Raw genomic sequence first — 15,202 nt, forward strand, 5'->3', positions numbered from 1 at the left:
AGCCAGGTGCCTTATGGATGTCGAGATGTTTAAATCTGGTGCTGCTAACTACCATGTTTTTTGCAGCTGCAAAGTCTATCAGCCTCATACCATTGCCAGATGTTTCACTGTGGAGGCTGAATTTTCCGACTGTTGGGCCAAAGATATTTTCCTTTCCAATTTTGGCATTAAAATCGCCTAGAATAATTTTAATGTCATGGCCAGGACAACGGTCATATGTTTCTTCTAAGAGCTCGTAAAATATATCTTTGGTCTGTTCGTCCATTCCTTCAGTGGGAGCATGAGCGGAAATAAAGCTGATGTTGAAGAATTTGGCTTTTATTCGAATTGCAGCATGTCTTTCATTCACTGGGGTGAAGCTGGATACCAGATGTTTTAGCCTCCGACTAACTACGAATCCGCAACCAAACTCATGTTTTACGTCATGGCAGCTATAATACAGTGCGTCACCTTTAGGTGTTGTTGTGACGCCTTTCCCGTTCCATCGTATTTCCAGTATGGCAGTAATGTCGGCCTTGTACTTTTCAATTACATCTGCCAATGCGTAAACTGCACCTATAACGAGTGCGAACATTCCAGGTGCAGATTCGCAGAGCATGGTCCTTAAAACGTTTGCGGGGTTCGTCAACTTTAGAGGGGTTTGTTTTTTTCTTTCGTTTTTTTTCATATTAGGCTGTTTTTTCTAGGGGAGGGTTACTAACCCGACGTCCAAACTCAAGTTTTTAACGTTCTTATAGGTGAACGCGCGGCACATGTTAGCTCACTACCTTTAACGGGTGTTAAAGACAGTTCCCCAGGTGACACCCCGGGAGGTCAGTGTTCACTTGAGTTGAAAGAGGGATAGATAAATCCTGGCCCTTGCCATGTTAAAACCGGTCAGGACCGTTCCTTGGTATCTTCCATCCCCTACGTCACCCAACCTTCATTGAATTATTATGTCTAATTTCTCTTACTAGAAAATCAATCCGTTTTTCAGATTTCCGAATGTTGAAACATCTGCAAATGCCCTAAGAAAGTGAAACCATATTAAAAGCCCTTAGAGCAATTACCGCAATTATTTATGCAAAGTTCAAATCATCAATTAAATAAACGCTAATCATTACTGAACAGCAACCAAAAAGGGTTACCATAAACAGTTTACAAAATTATAAAAAGCAATTAAGAAAGTAAATCTTGAAATTAAGAAAAACTACTACGCCTTCTTTCCTAAATGAGACCACGAAAATTGCTCGCAAATAAATTACCATCAAGTGAAGACTGGGAAATCACGTTCTTAACATAACCTCCCTCATTTAATGAATGCTGCTGCCTCATCTATCATAGTACCTAATGTGTTAATACATTTACAATTTAAAATAGAGGACCATACACACACACATGGATTTGCCCGGCGAAACGGGGCAAAAGCAAAAAGTCTCTATTAGACATTGTTAGGCTGTCAGGTTCTTTTGCTTGGGCTTTCATAGTAATTGGCCGCCCGGTGTACCATATTACCACATACAATGCTTATGAACTGTCAGTGTGTGTGTGTTGCAGGTCCAATTCCAAAACCAAAACTTGTCTACTGACCTGCCCCTTGTTAAATGCTCCTCACAGGTTTTGTTTTCTCGTGTTTTTTGAAATTCAATGGAGCAATGGAGGTTACGCGAACTTCTTTGACTTCATCGCTTGTTTTGTGATTTTATTTTTAGATAAATGTGTTAGTTTGACTTAGTTAAGTTAGTACACAGACTAACTAAAATCTGGGCAAAGTTTTCGCAAACGACTGTTAGCCAATGTTTCGCTGGCTATGTTGCTGTTGACTCAAATTAATTTAAGTTCTTCGCATGTTTGTCCAGTTTTTTCCCAAATAAAAGTTGCAAATGTGTAGAAAACCTCACTTGAACTTTACATACGAATGAATGACTCTTGAAGTCACAATCGGGCATTAAGTACTTGAAAAATTGTTGTAGAGGGCGGTATAAAAATGACAGTAAATTGAATATAAAAATTAATTAAGAAATACAAATAAAATAGTCTTAAAAAACCCAGGCTTATTGTTGTGATGGTCGGTGAAAAAATATTTTTAAAAAATCCACGCTTATTGTTGTGACGGTCCCTGAAAAAATATTTTTAAAAAATCCACGCATATTGTTGTGATGGTCCCTGAAAAAATATTTTTAAAAAATCCACGCATATTGTTGTGATGGTCCCTGAAAAAATATTTTTAAAAAATCCACGCTTATTGTTGTGATGGTCCCTGAAAAAATATTTTTAAAAAATCCACGCATATTGTTGTGATGATCCCTGAAAAAATATTTTTAAAAAATCCACGCTTATTGTTGTGATGGTCGGTGAAAAAATATTTTTAAAAAATCCACGCTTATTGTTGTGATGGTCGGTGAAAAAATATTTTTAAAAAATCCACGCTTATTGTTGTGATGGTCGGTGAAAAAATATTTTTAAAAAATCCACGCTTATTGTTGTGATGGTCGGTGAAAAAATATTTTTAAAAAATCCACGCTTATTGTTGTGATGGTCGGTGAAAAAATATTTTTAAAAAATCCACGCTTATTGTTGTGATGGTCGGTGAAAAAATATTTTTAAAAAATCCACGCTTATTGTTGTGATGGTCGGTGAAAAAATATTTTTAAAAAATCCACGCTTATTGTTGTGATGGTCGGTGAAAAAATATTTTTAAAAAATCCACGCTTATTGTTGTGATGGTCGGTGAAAAAATATTTTTAAAAAATCCACGCTTATTGTTGTGATGGTCGGTGAAAAAATATTTTTAAAAAATCCACGCTTATTGTTGTGATGGTCGGTGAAAAAATATTTTTAAAAAATCCACGCTTATTGTTGTGATGGTCGGTGAAAAAATATTTTTAAAAAATCCACGCTTATTGTTGTGATGGTCGGTGAAAAAATATTTTTAAAAAATCCACGCTTATTGTTGTGATGGTCGGTGAAAAAATATTTTTAAAAAATCCACGCTTATTGTTGTGATGGTCGGTGAAAAAATATTTTTAAAAAATCCACGCTTATTGTTGTGATGGTCGGTGAAAAAATATTTTTAAAAAATCCACGCTTATTGTTGTGATGGTCGGTGAAAAAATATTTTTAAAAAATCCACGCTTATTGTTGTGATGGTCGGTGAAAAAATATTTTTAAAAAATCCACGCTTATTGTTGTGATGGTCGGTGAAAAAATATTTTTAAAAAATCCACGCTTATTGTTGTGATGGTCGGTGAAAAAATATTTTTAAAAAATCCACGCTTATTGTTGTGATGGTCGGTGAAAAAATATTTTTAAAAAATCCACGCTTATTGTTGTGATGGTCGGTGAAAAAATATTTTTAAAAAATCCACGCTTATTGTTGTGATGGTCGGTGAAAAAATATTTTTAAAAAATCCACGCTTATTGTTGTGATGGTCGGTGAAAAAATATTTTTAAAAAATCCACGCTTATTGTTGTGATGGTCGGTGAAAAAATATTTTTAAAAAATCCACGCTTATTGTTGTGATGGTCGGTGAAAAAATATTTTTAAAAAATCCACGCTTATTGTTGTGATGGTCGGTGAAAAAATATTTTTAAAAAATCCACGCTTATTGTTGTGATGGTCGGTGAAAAAATATTTTTAAAAAATCCACGCTTATTGTTGTGATGGTCGGTGAAAAAATATTTTTAAAAAATCCACGCTTATTGTTGTGATGGTCGGTGAAAAAATATTTTTAAAAAATCCACGCTTATTGTTGTGATGGTCGGTGAAAAAATATTTTTAAAAAATCCACGCTTATTGTTGTGATGGTCGGTGAAAAAATATTTTTAAAAAATCCACGCTTATTGTTGTGATGGTCGGTGAAAAAATATTTTTAAAAAATCCACGCTTATTGTTGTGATGGTCGGTGAAAAAATATTTTTAAAAAATCCACGCTTATTGTTGTGATGGTCGGTGAAAAAATATTTTTAAAAAATCCACGCTTATTGTTGTGATGGTCGGTGAAAAAATATTTTTAAAAAATCCACGCTTATTGTTGTGATGGTCGGTGAAAAAATATTTTTAAAAAATCCACGCTTATTGTTGTGATGGTCGGTGAAAAAATATTTTTAAAAAATCCACGCTTATTGTTGTGATGGTCGGTGAAAAAATATTTTTAAAAAATCCACGCTTATTGTTGTGATGGTCGGTGAAAAAATATTTTTAAAAAATCCACGCTTATTGTTGTGATGGTCGGTGAAAAAATATTTTTAAAAAATCCACGCTTATTGTTGTGATGGTCGGTGAAAAAATATTTTTAAAAAATCCACGCTTATTGTTGTGATGGTCGGTGAACAAATATTTTTAAAAAATCCACGCTTATTGTTTTGATGGTCCCTAACAAAATATTTTTAAAAAATCCACGCTTATTGTTGTGATGGTCGGTGAAAAAATATTTTTAAAAAATCCACGCTTATTGTTGTGATGGTCGGTGAAAAAATATTTTTAAAAAATCCACGCTTATTGTTGTGATGGTCGGTGAAAAAATATTTTTAAAAAATCCACGCTTATTGTTGTGATGGTCGGTGAAAAAATATTTTTAAAAAATCCACGCTTATTGTTGTGATGGTCGGTGAACAAATATTTTTAAAAAATCCACGCTTATTGTTTTGATGGTCCCTAACAAAATATTTTTAAAAAATCCACGCTTATTGTTGTGATGGTCGGTGAAAAAATATTTTTAAAAAATCCACGCTTATTGTTGTGATGGTCGGTGAAAAAATATTTTTAAAAAATCCACGCTTATTGTTGTGATGGTCGGTGAAAAAATATTTTTAAAAAATCCACGCTTATTGTTGTGATGGTCGGTGAAAAAATATTTTTAAAAAATCCACGCTTATTGTTGTGATGGTCGGTGAAAAAATATTTTTAAAAAATCCACGCTTATTGTTGTGATGGTCGGTGAAAAAATATTTTTAAAAAATCCACGCTTATTGTTGTGATGGTCGGTGAAAAAATATTTTTAAAAAATCCACGCTTATTGTTGTGATGGTCGGTGAAAAAATATTTTTAAAAAATCCACGCTTATTGTTGTGATGGTCGGTGAAAAAATATTTTTAAAAAATCCACGCTTATTGTTGTGATGGTCGGTGAAAAAATATTTTTAAAAAATCCACGCTTATTGTTGTGATGGTCGGTGAAAAAATATTTTTAAAAAATCCACGCTTATTGTTGTGATGGTCGGTGAAAAAATATTTTTAAAAAATCCACGCTTATTGTTGTGATGGTCGGTGAAAAAATATTTTTAAAAAATCCACGCTTATTGTTGTGATGGTCGGTGAAAAAATATTTTTAAAAAATCCACGCTTATTGTTGTGATGGTCGGTGAAAAAATATTTTTAAAAAATCCACGCTTATTGTTGTGATGGTCGGTGAAAAAATATTTTTAAAAAATCCACGCTTATTGTTGTGATGGTCGGTGAAAAAATATTTTTAAAAAATCCACGCTTATTGTTGTGATGGTCGGTGAAAAAATATTTTTAAAAAATCCACGCTTATTGTTGTGATGGTCGGTGAAAAAATATTTTTAAAAAATCCACGCTTATTGTTGTGATGGTCGGTGAAAAAATATTTTTAAAAAATCCACGCTTATTGTTGTGATGGTCGGTGAAAAAATATTTTTAAAAAATCCACGCTTATTGTTGTGATGGTCGGTGAAAAAATATTTTTAAAAAATCCACGCTTATTGTTGTGATGGTCGGTGAAAAAATATTTTTAAAAAATCCACGCTTATTGTTGTGATGGTCGGTGAAAAAATATTTTTAAAAAATCCACGCTTATTGTTGTGATGGTCGGTGAAAAAATATTTTTAAAAAATCCACGCTTATTGTTGTGATGGTCGGTGAAAAAATATTTTTAAAAAATCCACGCTTATTGTTGTGATGGTCGGTGAAAAAATATTTTTAAAAAATCCACGCTTATTGTTGTGATGGTCGGTGAAAAAATATTTTTAAAAAATCCACGCTTATTGTTGTGATGGTCGGTGAAAAAATATTTTTAAAAAATCCACGCTTATTGTTGTGATGGTCGGTGAAAAAATATTTTTAAAAAATCCACGCTTATTGTTGTGATGGTCGGTGAAAAAATATTTTTAAAAAATCCACGCTTATTGTTGTGATGGTCGGTGAAAAAATATTTTTAAAAAATCCACGCTTATTGTTGTGATGGTCGGTGAAAAAATATTTTTAAAAAATCCACGCTTATTGTTGTGATGGTCGGTGAAAAAATATTTTTAAAAAATCCACGCTTATTGTTGTGATGGTCGGTGAAAAAATATTTTTAAAAAATCCACGCTTATTGTTGTGATGGTCGGTGAAAAAATATTTTTAAAAAATCCACGCTTATTGTTGTGATGGTCGGTGAAAAAATATTTTTAAAAAATCCACGCTTATTGTTGTGATGGTCGGTGAAAAAATATTTTTAAAAAATCCACGCTTATTGTTGTGATGGTCGGTGAAAAAATATTTTTAAAAAATCCACGCTTATTGTTGTGATGGTCGGTGAAAAAATATTTTTAAAAAATCCACGCTTATTGTTGTGATGGTCGGTGAAAAAATATTTTTAAAAAATCCACGCTTATTGTTGTGATGGTCGGTGAAAAAATATTTTTAAAAAATCCACGCTTATTGTTGTGATGGTCGGTGAAAAAATATTTTTAAAAAATCCACGCTTATTGTTGTGATGGTCGGTGAAAAAATATTTTTAAAAAATCCACGCTTATTGTTGTGATGGTCGGTGAAAAAATATTTTTAAAAAATCCACGCTTATTGTTGTGATGGTCGGTGAAAAAATATTTTTAAAAAATCCACGCTTATTGTTGTGATGGTCGGTGAAAAAATATTTTTAAAAAATCCACGCTTATTGTTGTGATGGTCGGTGAAAAAATATTTTTAAAAAATCCACGCTTATTGTTGTGATGGTCGGTGAAAAAATATTTTTAAAAAATCCACGCTTATTGTTGTGATGGTCGGTGAAAAAATATTTTTAAAAAATCCACGCTTATTGTTGTGATGGTCGGTGAAAAAATATTTTTAAAAAATCCACGCTTATTGTTGTGATGGTCGGTGAAAAAATATTTTTAAAAAATCCACGCTTATTGTTGTGATGGTCGGTGAAAAAATATTTTTAAAAAATCCACGCTTATTGTTGTGATGGTCGGTGAAAAAATATTTTTAAAAAATCCACGCTTATTGTTGTGATGGTCGGTGAAAAAATATTTTTAAAAAATCCACGCTTATTGTTGTGATGGTCGGTGAAAAAATATTTTTAAAAAATCCACGCTTATTGTTGTGATGGTCGGTGAAAAAATATTTTTAAAAAATCCACGCTTATTGTTTTGATGGTCCCTAACAAAATATTTTTAAAAAATCCACGCTTATTGTTGTGATGGTCGGTGAAAAAATATTTTTAAAAAATCCACGCTTATTGTTGTGATGGTCGGTGAAAAAATATTTTTAAAAAATCCACGCTTATTGTTTTGATGGTCCCTAACAAAATATTTTTAAAAAATCCACGCTTATTGTTGTGATGGTCGGTGAAAAAATATTTTTAAAAAATCCACGCTTATTGTTGTGATGGTCGGTGAAAAAATATTTTTAAAAAATCCACGCTTATTGTTGTGATGGGCGGTGAAAAAATATTTTTAAAAAATCCACGCTTATTGTTGTGATGTCGGTGAAAAAATATTTTTAAAAAATCCACGCTTATTGTTGTGATGGTCGGTGAAAAAATATTTTTAAAAAATCCACGCTTATTGTTGTGATGGTCGGTGAAAAAATATTTTCAAAAAATCCACGCTTATTGTTGTGATGGTCGGTGAAAAAATATTTTTAAAAAATCCACGCTTATTGTTTTGATGGTCCCTAACAAAATATTTTTAAAAAATCCACGCTTATTGTTGTGATGGTCGGTGAAAAAATATTTTTAAAAAATCCACGCTTATTGTTGTGATGGTCGGTGAAAAAATATTTTTAAAAAATCCACGCTTATTGTTGTGATGGTCGGTGAAAAAATATTTTTAAAAAATCCACGCTTATTGTTGTGATGGTCGGTGAAAAAATATTTTTAAAAAATCCACGCTTATTGTTGTGATGGTCGGTGAAAAAATATTTTTAAAAAATCCACGCTTATTGTTGTGATGGTCGGTGAAAAAATATTTTTAAAAAATCCACGCTTATTGTTGTGATGGTCGGTGAAAAAATATTTTTAAAAAATCCACGCTTATTGTTGTGATGGTCGGTGAAAAAATATTTTTAAAAAATCCACGCTTATTGTTGTGATGGTCGGTGAAAAAATATTTTTAAAAAATCCACGCTTATTGTTGTGATGGTCGGTGAAAAAATATTTTTAAAAAATCCACGCTTATTGTTGTGATGGTCGGTGAAAAAATATTTTTAAAAAATCCACGCTTATTGTTGTGATGGTCGGTGAAAAAATATTTTTAAAAAATCCACGCTTATTGTTGTGATGGTCGGTGAAAAAATATTTTTAAAAAATCCACGCTTATTGTTGTGATGGTCGGTGAAAAAATATTTTTAAAAAATCCACGCTTATTGTTGTGATGGTCGGTGAAAAAATATTTTTAAAAAATCCACGCTTATTGTTGTGATGGTCGGTGAAAAAATATTTTTAAAAAATCCACGCTTATTGTTGTGATGGTCGGTGAAAAAATATTTTTAAAAAATCCACGCTTATTGTTTTGATGGTCCCTAACAAAATATTTTTAAAAAATCCACGCTTATTGTTGTGATGGTCGGTGAAAAAATATTTTTAAAAAATCCACGCTTATTGTTGTGATGGTCGGTGAAAAAATATTTTTAAAAAATCCACGCTTATTGTTGTGATGGTCGGTGAAAAAATATTTTTAAAAAATCCACGCTTATTGTTGTGATGGTCGGTGAAAAAATATTTTTAAAAAATCCACGCTTATTGTTGTGATGGTCGGTGAAAAAATATTTTTAAAAAATCCACGCTTATTGTTGTGATGGTCGGTGAAAAAATATTTTTAAAAAATCCACGCTTATTGTTGTGATGGTCGGTGAAAAAATATTTTTAAAAAATCCACGCTTATTGTTGTGATGGTCGGTGAAAAATTATTTTTAAAAAATCCACGCTTATTGTTGTGATGGTCGGTGAAAAAATATTTTTAAAAAATCCACGCTTATTGTTGTGATGGTCGGTGAAAAAATATTTTTAAAAAATCCACGCTTATTGTTGTGATGGTCGGTGAAAAAATATTTTTAAAAAATCCACGCTTATTGTTGTGATGGTCGGTGAAAAAATATTTTCAAAAAATCCACGCTTATTGTTGTGATGGTCGGTGAAAAAATATTTTTAAAAAATCCACGCTTATTGTTGTGATGGTCGGTGAAAAAATATTTTTAAAAAATCCACGCTTATTGTTGTGATGGTCGGTGAAAAAATATTTTTAAAAAATTCACGCCTATTTGTTGTGATGGTCCCTGAAAAAATATTTTTAAAAAATCCACGCTTATTGTTGTGATGGTCCCTGAAAAAATATTTTTAAAAAATCCACGCTTATTGTTGTGATGGTCCCTGAAAAAAATATTTTTAAAAAATCCACGCTTATTGTTGTGATGGTTGCTGAAAAAATATTTTTAAAAAATCCACGCTTATTGTTGTGATGGTCCCTGAAAAAAATATTTTTAAAAAATCCACGCTTATTGTTGTGATGGTTGCTGAAAAAATATTTTTAAAAAATCCACGCTTATTGTTGTGATGGTTGCTGAAAAAATATTTTTAAAAAATCCACGCTTATTGTTGTGATGGTCGGTGAAAAAATATTTTTAAAAAATCCACGCTTATTGTTGTGATGGTCCCTGAAAAAATATTTTTAAAAAATCCACGCTTATTGTTGTGATGGTCCCTGAAAAAATATTTTTAAAAAATCCACGCCTATTTGTTGTGATGGTCCCTGAAAAAATATTTTTATAAAATCCACGCTTAGTGTAGTGATGGTCGGTGAAAAAAATATTTTTATAAAATCCACGCTTAGTGTAGTGATGGTCGGTGAAAAAAATATTTTTAAAAAATCCACGCTTATTGTTGTGATGGTCGGTGAAAAATATTTTTAAAAAATCCACGCTTATTGTTGTGATGGTCCCTGAAAAAATATTTTTAAAAAATTCAAGCTTATTGTTGTGATGGTCGCTGAAAAATATTTTTAAAAAATCCCCGCTTATTGTTGTGATGATCCCTGAAAAAATAGTTTTAAAAAATCCAAGCCTAATTGTTGTGATGGTCCCTGAAAAAATATTTTTAAAAAATCCACGCTTATTGTTGTGATGGTCCCTGAAAAAAATATTTTTAAAAAATCCACGCTTATTGTTGTGATGGTCGGTGAAAAAATATTTTTAAAAAATCCACGCTTATTGTTGAGATAATCCCTGAAAAAATATTTTTTAAAAATCCTCGCTTTTTGTTGTGATGGCCCCCGAAAAAAATATTTTTAAAAAATCCACGCCTAATTGTTGTGATGGTCCCTGAAAAAATATTTTTATAAAATCCACGCTTAGTGTAGTGATGGTCGGTGAAAAAAATATTTTTATAAAATCCACGCTTAGTGTAGTGATGGTCGGTGAAAAAAATATTTTTAAAAAATCCACGCTTATTGTTGTGATGGTCGGTGAAAAATATTTTTAAAAAATCCACGCTTATTGTTGTGATGGTCCCTGAAAAAATATTTTTAAAAAATCCACGCTTATTGTTGTGATGGTCCCTGAAAAAATATTTTTAAAAAATCCACGCTTATTGTTGTGATGGTCCCTGAAAAAATATTTTTAAAAAATCCACGCTTATTGTTGTGATGGTCCCTGAAAAAATATTTTTAAAAAATCCACGCTTATTGTGGTGACGGTCCCTGAAAAAATATTCTCAAAAAAAAAAAAAAAAAAAAAAAAAAAATACGCTGATTGGGCGGTGGTCCCGGCACCAAAGCCAATTATTCTGTCATATCTGCTGCATAATGTAAACTACCCCTCGTAAAACACGACTTTGTTGTGCATACGTTACTTGTATAAATTCTAATTTAATTAGCTTCATGTGAAAAATTACCTTTAGACATGTTAGTAGTAGTTGTTGTTGCTCTTGCCCACGAACGTTACTTGCAGCTAAGAAACAAACAAACAAATGAACGAAGAACTATAGCGGCCAGCAATGTTGTGGCGGACCATGTTTAGTAGCTGTAGTTAAGGTTATTTTCATGTCGGTCGCCAAGTCAAGTAAAGTTTTTTTATTTTCATTTTGGTTTTTCGTTTATTTTTTTATTTTTTTGGTCAACATTAATGTTATTGTTTGGTATTATTTTAGTACTACTAGCCAACAAGTGTTTTCAACTGTGGGCATGTACAGAAACAACAAAAAACAAACACTAGTTTGGCCAAGGGACATTTGGGGGGTAGTGGTGGCAACTGACTTGTATTTGAACTTGACTAGCAATGAACTTAACAAAAATATTTCCACAGAATTTAAATGAACCACAAAAAATATTTTACCATGTGTTTGTTTGTTTAGTTGTGGAATTAATAAAGCTACCAGCTTTGTAGTTAAATATTTCCTGCATTATTTGGTGTAATATGAATGAATAATAGAAGAAACAAGTCTGGGAGAGAGCGGAAAGAGGTAGATTATCACCTTTGCATGTTTTTTAATGTAAACGTTATGATGAAGTGATAAAACAATCAAATACAATGTTTGCTTATTAACTAAATTGATATCTCAATTAAAAAGATTGCTTAGATCTTTTGGTTTAAGTTCAAAGTAGTTATTCATTGTAACTGGTAATGGTGGAATTTACATAAACATTTTTGGTATGAAAACAAAAGACTTAAGAAAGAAACCTTGAAATGTAACGGTTAGAACGGTTAGAACGAGTGCTTCTTTAAGATAATATTTTGGGTTTGGTAATAAAAATACATTTGGTGAAAAATTTATTAAAATAGGTACTAAAGGTGGAGCGACAGCAGTTCTGTGGGACATGCATCCTCAGGGCCAAATTACAGCAGATTCTACTCAAACATTGTCAAAATTGAAAGCTAAAAATATTCAAGCAAATAAGGACGACGGATGACGACTGCAGACATCATAACATATTAAATTTTATCTGTAATCTTTCCTTTCTCTAACTGATGTTTCGTCCAGTGATTCTGTTTAAGATTAATAATCGGGCCTGTTACTTCTTACGCTATCTATTTATAGAGATTAGAAAAAATGGTAAAGTCGAAGACTTTCGCCGTATATATTTTTAGTTTTTCGTTGCTGATGGACAGATCTACGCTTCTTCTACCATTGAACCACACCGTTTAAGGCAATTTGTAAATGGGAGTTATTCTGAACGTAAATTCCACATGAATTTTCTCACTCTCTCCTTTAACCTGAAACAGCGGAAAGACAAAACTCACAGGGAATTTTCGTTCAGCATAACCCCGATATATTTTAATTGTTAAGTAGGATTGGTACTGTGCCACCTACGAAATTCATTCCTATGTGTATTTCGGCACATTCCACAAAATTTCATGAAAATCGGTTCGTTAGTTTTCGATATATTAAATATTTCAAAAGTGGCCGTGGTCATGGCTTCGCACCCCAACTAAGAACATTTCATCGTGGACACAACCACCATTGTTTCTCAAATTAATTTACAATCCTATGCGTTCATAAGTTTTGCAAATATAGCGATTTTGGAAAAAAAGACAAGTAAAAAAGTATCAGTCGGCTTTGCCGACAGAGATATACCCTCAGCCTGGGTGGATTGAAATACTTTTTTCACAAAAAAAAATTTATGTAATTAGGGGGGTTTTCAAAATTTTGGGCGTATGAACCGACAAAAGTATGGATAGGATTAAACCTCGAAAATATGCGGGGATATCGATAGATAGAGCTTTTTTTATCTCACTAGCCTACGAAAAACATAATATCGCTGTAAACAGGGCCACTAGGAAAACTTTCGGTAAAAATGTCCAAACGATCATCGAATAGGCCTTTAACCACAAAAAAATTTTGAACATTTATGTGGGTGGTACCACAAGGACTAAACAGATATGGCCCAAATTTGAACATAAACAATGTTTCGACAATATTTAGAGATCCAAAGGTTGGACCAAATCGGATGCTACGTCTATGAGAAATCGGGCGTACCATTTTGGCGAATATTTTCGAACTTTTGTGGGAGAGGTACCGGAAGGAGTGGACCTATAAGCACCACCTTCGAATTTCATCTAATATTTGAAGAAATATTACAATATCCCAAGTGTGGACGAACGCAGTATTCGGTTCGAGCTCTCCAGCCACTACATATGGTGCCATAGGGGTATTTTACATCTTTCGGGCTGTTTTCTCAAGAAGTATGGACTTACCCCTGAAAAAAAACTTCGAACTTAAACTAAGTTTGCACAAAATATTACGAAGGCCACATTTTGGACCGAATCGGCAGATCCGTTCGAGAGTTATCTTGCGCTCCAACCACAACACATGGTATCATAGGGTTTTTTTTGTAACTTTCAGTCTATTTTTTCAGGAAGTATGGACTTGCCCCTGATGAAACTTATACCGTCGTATGGAGGGCAGTGAATACAAGTTGTTACAACAAAAATCAAAGCGATTCGAGAGCAGGTCCTAAACTGAACTTTTCCGAAATTTTGTGTGGGAGGTACCCGAAGGAGTGGACCGATTGAGTCCATATTGGAAGATCATCTGGTAGAAATTTCACGATGTGCAATGTATGGACCAAATCGGTTAATTCCTTCAAAAGTTATCGTGCGCACAAATTTTCCGAACATTTCCGAACTTTTGTGGGAGAGGTACCGGAACGAGTGGACCGATATATCCCATCTTCGAACTTAAACTAAGTTTGGAAAAAATATTACGAAAGCCAAATTCTGTGGGGGCCACCCTGGTGCAATGGTTAGCACGTCCGCCTTGCACTCAGAAGGTCTGCGGTTCGAATCCCAGGCCAAGCAACATCAAATTTCTAACGGTGGCAAAATTCCCCCTCAGTAATGCTGGCGACATTTACCTAGTATTTAAGCCATGAAAAACTTCTCTACAAAGTGGTGTCGTAAGACACGCCGTTCGGACTCGGCAATAAAAAGTAGGTCCCATATCATTGAGCCAATATGAATCGGCGTGCACTCATTAATATGAGAGAAGTCTCCCTTGTCCCTTCAGGGATGTTGTGGGAACATATGTATGTATGTAATTCTGGACCGAATCGGTTGATCGTTCGAGAGTTATCGTGCCCTCCAGCCAGCCAGACAGACAGACAGACTGAAGGACATGGCTAAATCAACTCCAAATTGTCTGAAACACATTTCGTCCAAACATACTTGGGGTCTAAAACCATTATTTCGATAAGGCACATTTTGCCGTATGAAAGTGTATATCACGAAAAATGTCTAAAATTGTCTTTTTCATTTCAAAAAAATCAAAAAAAAATTTTGATACTACATCAATGATTTTTGGTACATAGATTAAGAAAAAAATCAGCATTCCAGCATTTTCGTTACTAACTTCGATCGTTGCGCGCAAAAGATATGACTGTTTTAATTATGATAATTATTGTTAGCTGTTATATCCTTTATCGTGAACTGAATTCGTAACCTTTGCGATGATGCAAAAAATAATCGCAAAGTCTCAATGGATTCGCGAAAAATCAAATTTGGTAAATAATTTCACGTATTTACAAACATATTTTTGAAACAATATATAAAAAAAATATAACAGCATCCAGACATTTTGAGGAATAAAATGAAACCTAAGTTGTGATGGTTGGAGCTATAGTATTCAAGTTATTTGCAAAAATACGAAGAAAATATTACGAAAAAATTAAAATCATATTATTCTACTTTTATTTTTTTTATGGTTTTCTAGGAAAAGTTGGAGAAAAAATTTTTGAGTTCTTCGGCATTTTCGTCAAAATTTCACGCAATAATGATGATATTTCGTTGTAACAAATTTTTCGCTTATAGTTATCCTATTGGATAATATTATTAGAACCTTATATCAAATCACAAGGAATTCCAATGGTGGCATAACGTTAAAATAATGTTATATTGAATATTACAACATTTGAGATGCATATAAACCGCGCAATTATGAAAATGACATGATGCGCATCCGATTTTCCAACACAGCGAATCAATCCCTTTTATTTGATGTACAGTTTGTCAA

The sequence above is a fragment of the Musca autumnalis genome, unplaced genomic scaffold (assembly GCF_047663935.1).
Source record: "Musca autumnalis isolate F117 unplaced genomic scaffold, ASM4766393v1 scaffold_3, whole genome shotgun sequence".
Taxonomy (NCBI): Eukaryota; Metazoa; Arthropoda; class Insecta; order Diptera; family Muscidae; genus Musca; species Musca autumnalis.